The following is a 10,814-nucleotide window of genomic DNA, read 5'->3' on the forward strand; positions in this document are numbered from 1 at the left end:
TAGAAAGCTCGAATCGAGACCATCAGACGCCAAAATCCCACAAAAGTAAACCCAGAAGGGAAGCGTTCGTGCTTACCTCTGGCTTTCTTCCCGATCTCGGAGTACAGGCCAGGACCGGTGGCCGCCCTGGGAGGAGCATCACCGGCCGGGGCCGCCTTGGAAGGAGCATCGATCGGGGCCGGAGCGTCGACCGGGGCCGACATGGCAGGAACGTCACCAGGGGTCGCCATGGAAGGAGAGCGGTTCGGATTGAGGACCAGACTGCGGCGGAGGTTGTAGCGGGCCGGCGGGAAGGTGGTGGTTGTGTGTGGTTTTTGGGGAAGGAGAGGGAAGGGGGACGCCTGCTTATAACGGCGTGGAGGAGGGGAGCGCCGCGTGGCGGCCTGTTGTGAGATGAACGGCGCAGATCCCTTGCCGCGGGGTGTCCGTTATCTTTTTCTTCAAGAGAAAGAAGCTGTGCAGGTTGTGTTTCCTTGGAGAAAGGGTTGATCAGGACGGGTCACCACGGACTCAATTTGAGTTGATCCTATGGCCCGTCATCTTTCTCTCTCTCTTTCTCATAGACTTTGAGTTGATCACTATTGTAATTAACTATGGACACCCCTCTACTGAGAGTACTCGTGACCAGACTTGAATTGCGCATCTAAATAGATCTGCATTTTACCCGTAAAAAGGTAGATCTGCATTTCATACTTACTTTGATTTAAATCAATTTTCTTTTAAAAATAAACTTAGTCAATACTCATGTAACTTCGGGCAAGGCATTTTGACACCCATGAGATATGCTCTTAATTCCTTTACTCAGTTTTAAGGCGGCGTATCTTATGCATCCCAGAGTTTTGTGTATCCGTGCATCCGTCCGACTCTTGGCCCTCAGATTTAGATCGCACACACCGCGTAAAGACGTGGCTAATTTGCACTTAGACGTCCGCTGGAAACAAAATCTTAATATCATTCTAATCGATCTACACCACTGTGGCGATGGCTGATCGATGAACACAACGCGGCCAGCGGCGGCGGCCAGCCACAACACAACACGGGTAAGGTGGCCGTGATCCAGAAGCGGAAGAAGATCTAACAGAGTTCGGTCAGCGACCCATAGAATGTGGCGGCCGACGGCGAGTACGTAACTCGCATCTTGCGTGACGTCCGCCGATTAGCAGAGATCCGGCAACATGCACAAGAACCTGATCTTATACACATGTGTTGCGACTGGGTGTACTAAGCTTTGGCCTAACACACGTGATGTACGTTGACGAGCACCTTATGGTTTCGTTGATGCTCGCTACTGGCCTCATCTACTGTGGTGGTCCGCCGTGTTATGTGATCTCCGCGCTCCGACGCCGCTGCAAGCCACGCTGTGGACGCGCCCGGACGGTCACCATGTTATATGCTCTCCTGCTGTCCGCAGCCTTCGCCACCGCCCGCCGGGTTACGTGGCCTCGGCTCTTTGCCGTGCATTGTCTAGTCGATCTAGGAGAACTCAAGACCAGAAACGCGTCAAAGGGTGTTTCTTGTAAACATAGAGTAACTTAGTGTCAAGGCGGACGTCTTAGTGCAAATTTTCTACGGTTATAATGATGTGCATACGATTTGGATCAGAGGGCAGAGGATTAATGGATGCACGGATACACAAAACGCTGGCCGGGATGCATAAGATACGTCGCCCAGTTTTAAACACATTCTAAAATGTTAAAAAATTCTGATAAAAAATATTGCATGTACATGTTGTCGATCTGCGTGCTCACAAAGTCATTTCACAAAACTAATACCTTTTATGTCGTGCGTAAAAAGACAAAATTTTGGTGCTACAAAAGCTTTTCATGGGGCATTTCTTTATCATTTTAACACGTGACACAAAATATCAGTTTCCGTGGAACTTAGAGTGCACACATAGAATGTCAAAATGTATGCGTGAAATTTTTATTCGGACATTGTTTTTATATTTTAAAATATTTTTTCTGCTAGCACGAAGCATGTGCACTCAAGATCAAACGTAACTTCTTCATTTGGATTAGATTTCATCTAAATTTGTTCATTTTTTTAGATTATTCAACAGCAGAAAAAAGAACCAGCATAACCCTCAAACATGTGTGTTGCGGGTTTTGTTGATCTATCAACAGAACCCGGATGGCGATCCTTGATTAAAGAAAAATAACTGGTGACAATAGGATGTTTCAAAGAAATGCAATTGGCTGGCCTGACTAAAATGGGCCACTTGTTAGGTTTATCTCTTATCGGTCCTATCCCATTCAGCCTGGTACGGTTGCTGGAAAGGCCAGGTTGGCTGGTCCGACATCAACTCATGCTCGGGGATTACAAATTCCTACTTTAGGGGCTAAGAGCATCGCTACCGGCGTCCACGTAAGTGTATCTGTGTATGTGGAAACTGCGCAATCACAGGAGTTTTGTGAGCGCCAGGAGTTGATGTGGGCGTTTTGGGGGCGCCCACCCACACCGGTGCCTCCGGAACCTGGCACCCAATTTCTTAAAAACAAAAAACAAAAGGCAAACAAACCGAGGGAATTCATGTGAAGATTTAGGATTTATTCAAAGTTCGAAAGAAAATTTTAAAAAATAAATCTGAACTAAACTAATAGCCGCAATAGTGGTTGAAGGCGGAGAAGTCCATCGCTGGAGCGTTGCTTTCTCTGTTGCCATCGTCTTCATCTTCATCGTTGTCCTACCAGTAGGACAGGTCACTAGACTCCTCTACGACGGTGCCTTGGCTGCCCTGGGATTCCACCGGTGGAGGGGGTTTATCGTTGTCAAGCTTGACAACATTCTCGGAGTCCAACACGCTCCACCACATCGTGGTCTCGTCATGCATCGCGCAGACGAGATTGGTGGACTCGCGAGCGCCCTTCTAAGCCCATGGAAATCTTCTAGGTCATCATCTAGCAATGCAGGCATCACTTGTTGTCCTCCGCCTCCGGCTCGATCTGCAGGATCTTTGGTGGTGACGACGACTCCTTCTTTGGGCCGCGCTAGAAGCAGAGCCACAATAGTACAAAATCCATTGCCGCTGACGGGTGCTTAATGTTCAAGATATGCCCAAGAGGTAATAATAAAAGTGTTTATTGTTATATCTTAGTGTTCATGATAAATGTTTACATCCCATGCTATAATTATATTAATCGGAAACATTAATACTTGTGTGTTTTGTAAATATAAAAGAGTCCCTAGTAAGGCTCTTGTTAAACTAGCTTGTTGATTAATAGATGATCATGGTTTGCTGATCATGAACATTGGATGTTATTAGTAACAAGATCATATCATTAGGTGAATGATGTGATGGACGTACACCCATAGTAAGCGTAGCATATGATCAAGTCATTAAGTTCGTTGTGCTTCAAGCTTTAAGATACATAGTAAGCTAATCATTCGACCATGAGATCATGTTAATCACCTACACCGAATGGATGCTTTGATGACATCAAACACTACTTCGTAAATGGGTAGTTATAAAGGTGGCATTAAGTGTTCGGAAAGTATAGGTTGAACCACGTGGATCAATAGTGGGATTTGTCCATCCAAATGACGGATAGATATACTATGGGCCCTCTCGGTGGAATGTCATCCAATTAGCTTGCAAGCATGTGATCGACTGGCTCACAAGAGATGTCATATCATGGTACGAGTAAAGAGTACTTATCGATAACGAGGTTGAACTAGGTATACAGATACCAACGATTAAACTTTGGATAAGTAAAATATCGCGAGACAAAGGAAATATGTATCGTATGTTAATGGTTCTTTCGATCACGAAGTCATCGTTGAATGTATCGGAGCCATTATGGATCTCCAGGTCCCGCTATTGGTTATTGATCAGAGAGGTGTCTCCATCATATCTGCATAGTGAAGGAGATATGCCCTAGAGGCAATAATAAAGTAGTTATTATTTATATCTCTATGTTTATGATAAATGTTTATATGTCATGCTATAATTGTATTAACCGAAACATTAGTACATGTGTGATATGTAGACAACAAGAAGTCCCTAGTATGCCTCTTAAACTAGCTTGTTGATTAATGGATGATTAGTTTCATAATCATGAACATTGGATGTTATTAATAACAAGGTTATATCATTATATGAATGATGTAATGGACACACCCAATTAAGCGTAGCATAAGATCTCGTCATTAAGTTATTTGCTATAAGCTTTCAATACATAGTTACCTAGTCCTTATGACCATGAGATCATGTAAATCACTTATACCGGAAAGGTACTTTGATTACACCAAACACCACTTGCGTAAATGGGTGGCTATAAAGGTGGGATTAAGTATCCGGAAAGTATGAGTTGAGGCATATGGATCAACGGTGGGATTTGTCCATCCCGATGACGGATAGATATACTGCGGGCCCTCTCGGTGGAATATCGTCTAATGTCTTGCAAGCATATGAATGAGTTCATAAGAGACCACATACCACGGTACGAGTAAAGAGTACTTGTCAGGAGACGAGGTTGAACAAGGTATGGAGTGATACCGAAGATCAAACCTCGGACAAGTAAAATATCGCGTGACAAAAGGAATTGGTATCGTATGTGAATGGTTCATTCGATCACTAAAGTCATCGTTGAATATGTGGGAGCCATTATGGATCTCCAGATCCCGCTATTGGTTATTAGTCGGAGTGAGTACTCAACCATGTCCGCATAGTTCACGAACCAGTAGGGTGACACACTTAAAGTTGGATGTTGAAATGGTAGTACTTGAATATGGAATAGAGTTGGAATATTTGTTCGGAGTCCCGGATGAGATCCCGGACATCACGAGGAGTTCCGGAATGGTCCGGAGAATAAGATTCATATATAGGATGTCATTTTATGTGAATAAAATGTCGCGGAAGGTTCTATGGAAGGTTCTAGAAGGTTCTAGAAAAGTCCGGAAGAAACCACCAAGGAAGGTGGAGTCCACATGGGACTCCACCTCCATGGCCGGTCAACCCTAGTGGGGGAGGAGTCCCAAGTGGACTCCCCCTTAGGGGGCCGGCCAACCCCCCCATATGGGAGGTGGAACTCCCACCTTGGTGGGAGTCCTAGCTTGGCTAGGTTTCCCCCTCCCTATGGTAGGTTTTTGGTTCGGGTCTTATTCGAAGACTTGGAGACCAACTCTTGGGGATCCACCTATATAATGAGGTGCATAGGGGAGGGGGCCGGCCACACCAAAGCCACAACCTGGCCGCCCCCCTTGAGTGGCCGGCCACCCCCTCCCAAACCCTAGCCGCCCCCTCTCCTCCATAGCTCCCGCGTGCTTTAGCGAAGCTCCGCCGGAGTTCTTCACCGCCACCGACACCACGCCGTCGTGCTGTCGGATTCAAGAGGAGCTACTACTTCTGCTGCCCGCTGGAACGGGAGGTGGACGTCATCTTCATCAACAACCGAACGTGTGACCGAGTACGGAGGTGCTGCCCGTTCGTGGCGCCGGAACCGATCGTGATCAAGATCTTCTACAAGCTTTTGCAAGCGGCAAGTGAACGTCTACCGCAGCAACAAGAGCCTCATCTTGTAGGCTTTGGAATCTCTTCAAGGGTGAGACTCGATAACCCCTCGTTGCTACCGTCTTCTAGATTGCATCTTGGCTTGGATTGCGTGTTCGCGGTAGGAATTTTTTTGTTTTCTATGCAACGTTGTCCTACAGTGGTATCAGAGCCGTGTCTATGCATAGATGGTTGCACGAGTAGAACACAATGGTTTTGTGGGCGTTGATGCTCTTGTTATCTTTAGTTGAGTACTTTGCATCTTTATGGCATAGTGGGATGAAGAGGCTCGGACTAACTTTACATGACCGCGTTCATGAGACTTGTTCCTCGTTCGACATGCAACTTGTATTGCATAAGAGGCTTTGCGGGTGTCTGTCTCTCCTACTATAGTAAAGATTCAATTTACTCTTCTATTGACAACATTAGTATCAATGTTGTGGTTCATGTTCGTAGGTAGATTAGATCTATATCGAAAACCCTAAACCACGTAAAATATGCAAACCAAATTAGAGAGCGTCTAACTTGTTTTTGCGGGGTTTGGTGATGTGATATGGCCATAATGTGATGATGAATATGTATGAGATGATCATTATTGTATTGTGGCAACCGGCAGGAGCCTTATGGTTGTCTTTAAATTTCATGTTGAGTAGTATTTCAAAGTAGTTGTAATAGTTGCTACATGGAGGACAATCATGAAGACGGCACCATTGACCTTGACGCTACGCCGACGATGACGGAGATCATGCCCGAAGATGATGGAGATCATGTCCGTGCTTTGGAGATGAAGATCAAAGGCGCAAGACAAAAGGGCCATATCATATCACATATGAACTGCATGTGATGTTAATCCTTTTATGCATCTTATTTTGCTTAGATCGCGACGGTAGCATTATAAGATGATCCCTTACTAAAATCTCAAGATAATAAAGTGTTCATCCTTAGTAGCACCGTTGCTAAGACTTGTCGTTTCGAAGCATCTCGTGATGATCGGGTGTGATAGAATCAACAAGTGCATACAACGGGTGCAAGACAGTTTTGCACATGCGGATACTAAGGTGGCCTTGACGAGCCTAGCATGTACAGACATGGTCTCGGAACACGTGATACCGAAAGGTAGAGCATGAATCATATGGTTGATATGATGAACACTATGAGTGTTCGCCATTGAAATCACACCTTGTCTCGTGATGATCGGACTATGGTGTGGTGGATTTGGTTCGTGTGATCACTAAGACAATGCGAGGGATATTGTTTTGAGTGGGAGTTCACCTAGATTTTTAATTATGTTGAATTAAAATTTGAACTCAATTTGTCATAAACTTAGTCTAAACTATTGCAAATATATGTTGTAGAGATGGCGTCCCCAATCAATTTTAACCGAGTTCCTAGAGAAAGAAAAGCTTAAGAGCAATGGTAGCAACTTCACCGACTCGGTTCCGTCATGTGAGGATCTTCCTCTCTCGGCGGAAATGCTGCAATATGTGCTTGATGCACCGCTAGGTGACCCTCCTGCAGTAAACTGAAACCGATGAAGTAAAAGCTGTTTACGCGACTCGGAAAACTCGGTACTCTCAAGTTCGGTGTGCCATCTTATGCGATGCTGGAATCCGATCTTCAAAAACGTTTTGAGCACCACGATCCTCATGAGTTGATGAAAGAGTTGAAGACTATTTTTGAGACTCATGCGGCCATGGAATGCTATGAAGCATCGAAACAATTTTTCAGCTGCATGATGGAAGAAGGTAGCTCCGTTAGTGAGCACATGCTCGCCATGACCGGGCATGCGAAGAAACTCGGTGACTTGGGAATAGTGATTCCTAACGGTACGGGGATTAATCGTGTCCTTCAATCACTTGCCACCAAGTTACAAGAACTTTGTGATGAACTACAATATGCGAGAACATGAACAAGGAGTTACACGAACTCTTTGGCATGCTAAAAGCTGCTGAGATTGAGATCAAGAAAGAGCACCAAGTGTTGATGGTCAACAAGACCACCGGTTTCAAGAAACGAGGGCAAGTCTAAGGGAAAATTCAAGAAGGGTGGCAAGAAAGCTGCCACGCCTCCTATGAAACCTAAGAACGGCCCTAAGCCCGATCGTTGAGTGCTATTACTGCAAGGAGAAGGGACATCTGGAAGCGTAATTGCTCCAAGTATCCGGCTGATCCGAAGAGCGGCCTTGTCAAGAAGAAGAAAGAAGGTATATCCGATATACATGTTATAGATGTTTATCTCACTTGGTTCTCGTTCTAGTACACTGGGTATTTGATACTGGTTCGGTTGCTCATATCCGTAACTCGAAACAGGAACTAAAGAATAAACGAAGACTGCCGAAAGATGAAGTGACGATGCGCGTTGGAAATGGATCCAAAGTCGATGTGATCGCTGTCGGCACACTTCCTCTACATCTACCTTCGGGATTAGTTTTAAGCCTAAATAATTGTTATTTTGTACCCGCGTTGAGCATGAACATTATATCTGGATCTTGTTTAATGCAAGACGGTTATTCATTCAAGTCCGAGAATAATGGTTGTTCTATTTTTATGAATAATATCTTTTATGGTCGAGCACCACAAAAGAATGGCTTATTTACGTTAGATCTCGATAGTAGTGATACGCATATACATAACATTGATGCTAAGCGAATTAAATTGAATGATAATTCTACTTATATGTGGCACTTGTCGTCTTGGTCATATTGGAGTGAAACGCATGAAGAAACTCCATATCGATGGATTACTAGAATCACTTGACTTTGAGTCACTTGATAGATGCGAAGCATGTCTGATGGGAAAAATGACTAAGACTCCATTTTTTGGTATGATGGAGCGAGCTACTGACTTATTGGAAATCATACATACCGATGTGTGCGGACCAATGAGCGTAGCATCGCGCGGTGGTTATCGTTATGTTCTAACCTTCACAGATGATACGAGTAGATATGGGTATATCTATTTCATGAAACATAAATCCGAAACTTTCGAGAAGTTTAAGGAATTCCAAAGTGAAGTAGAAAATCAACGTAACAAGAAGATCAAATTTCTACGATCTGATCGTGGAGGTGAATATCTGAGTTATGAGTTTGGCATGCATTTAAAGAAATGCGGAATACTTTCACAATTGACACCGCCGGGAACACCTCAACGTAATGGTGTGTCCGAACGTCGTAATCGAACTCTCTTAGATATGGTTCGTTCTATGATGTCTCTTACTAATTTGCCGTTATCATTTTGGAGTTATGCATTAGAGACAGCCGCATTCACTTTAAATAGAGCACCATCAAAATCCGTAGAAACGACACCGTATGAATTATGGTTTAATAAGAAACCTAAGTCTGTCGTTCTCGAAAGTTTGGGGTTGCGAAGCCTATGTAAAGAAGTTACAACCGGACAAGCTAGAACCCAAAGCGGAGAAATGTGTCTTCATAGGATACCCTAAGGAAACTATAGGGTATACTTTCTATCACAAATCCGAAGGCAAAATATTTGTTGCTAAGAACGGAACCTTTCTTGAGAAAGAATTTCTCACTAAAGAAGTGACTTGGAAAAAAAGTAGAACTCGATGAGATTGATGAATCTATACTCGTTGATCGGAGTAGCGCAGTATGCGGAAGTTGTACCGTACCGCCTACACCGGCAACGAGAGGAAGCTAATGATAATGATCATGAAACTTCGAACGAGGAAACTGCTGAACCTCGCGGATCGACAAGGGAACGTACCACTCCTGATTGGTTTGATCCTTGTCTAAATGTCATGATTGTGGATAACAATGATGAGGACCACTGCGACGTATGAAGAAGCGATGATGAGCCCGGATTCCAACAAATGGCAAGAAGCCATGAAATCCGAAATGGGATCCATGTATGATAACAAAGTATGGACTTTGGTAGACTTACACGATAGCCGAAAGGTCTGTCGAGAATAAATGGATCTTCAAGAGAAAAACGAGATGCTTGATGGTAATATTATCGTCTATAAATCTCAACTTGTCGCAAAGGGTTTCCGACAAATTCAAGGAGTTGACTACGATGAGACTTTCTCACACGTAGCGAAGCTAAAATCGTGAGGATTTTGTTAGCAATAGCTGCATTTTTCGATTATGAGATTTGGCGAGATGGATGTCAAAACGGCGTTCCTTAATGGAGACATTGAGGAAGATTTGTATATGGTACAACCCAAAGGTTTTGTCGATCCTAAAAATGCTGACAAAGTATGCAAACTTCAGCGTTCAATCTATGGACTGAAGCAAGCATCGAGAAGTTGGAATCGACGCTTTGATAAGGTGATCAAAGACTTCGGTTTTATACAGTTTCATGGAGAGGCCTGTATTTACAAGAAAGTGAGTGGGAGCTCTGTAGCATTCCTGATATTATATGTAGATGACATATTATTGAAAACAAAAATTTACTCGAAGTCTTTGATCACCTTATCAAAGCGTCGGTTCCAACTTCTCGATGCTTGCTTCAGTCCATAGATTGAACGCTGAAGTTTGCATACTTTGTCAGCATTTTTAGGATCGACAAAACCTTTGGGTTGTACCATATACAACTCTTCCTCAATATCTCCATTAAGGAACGCCGTTTTGACATCCATCTCGCCAAATCTCATAATCGAAAAATGCAGCTATTGCTAACAAAATCCTCACAGATTTTAGCTTCGCTACGAGTGAGAAAGTCTCATCGTAGTCAACTCCTTGAATTTGTCGGAAACCTTTTGCGACAAGTCGAGCTTTATAGACGAGTAATATTACCATCGGCATCTGTTTTTCTCTTGAAGATCCATTTATTCTCGACAGCCTTTCGGCTATCGGGTAAGTCTACCAAAGTCCATACTTTGTTATCATACATGGATCCCATTTCGAATTTCATGGCTTCTTGCCATTTGTTGGAATCCGGGCTCATCATCGCTTCTTCATACGTCGCAGGGTCCTCATCATTGTTATCCACAATCATGACATTTAGACAAGGATCAAACCAATCGGGAGTGGTACGTTCCCTTGTCGATCTGCGAGGTTCGATGGTTTCCTCGTTCGAAGTTTCATGATCATTATCATTAGCTTCCTCTGTTGCCGGTGTAGGCGGTACGAGTACAACTTCCGGTCTTGCGCTACTACGATCAACGAGTATAGATTCATCAATCTCATCGAGTTCTACTTTTTTTCCGAGTCACTTCTTTAGTGAGAAATTCTTTCTCAAGAAAGGTTCCGTTCTTAGCAACAAATATTTTGCCTTCGGATTTGTGATAGAAAGTATACCCTATAGTTTCCTTAGGGTATCCTATGAAGACACATTTCTCCGCTTTGGGTTCTAGCTTGTCCGGTTGT

The sequence above is a fragment of the Lolium rigidum genome, chromosome 6 (genome assembly GCF_022539505.1).
Source record: "Lolium rigidum isolate FL_2022 chromosome 6, APGP_CSIRO_Lrig_0.1, whole genome shotgun sequence".
NCBI classification, from domain to species: domain Eukaryota; kingdom Viridiplantae; phylum Streptophyta; class Magnoliopsida; order Poales; family Poaceae; genus Lolium; species Lolium rigidum.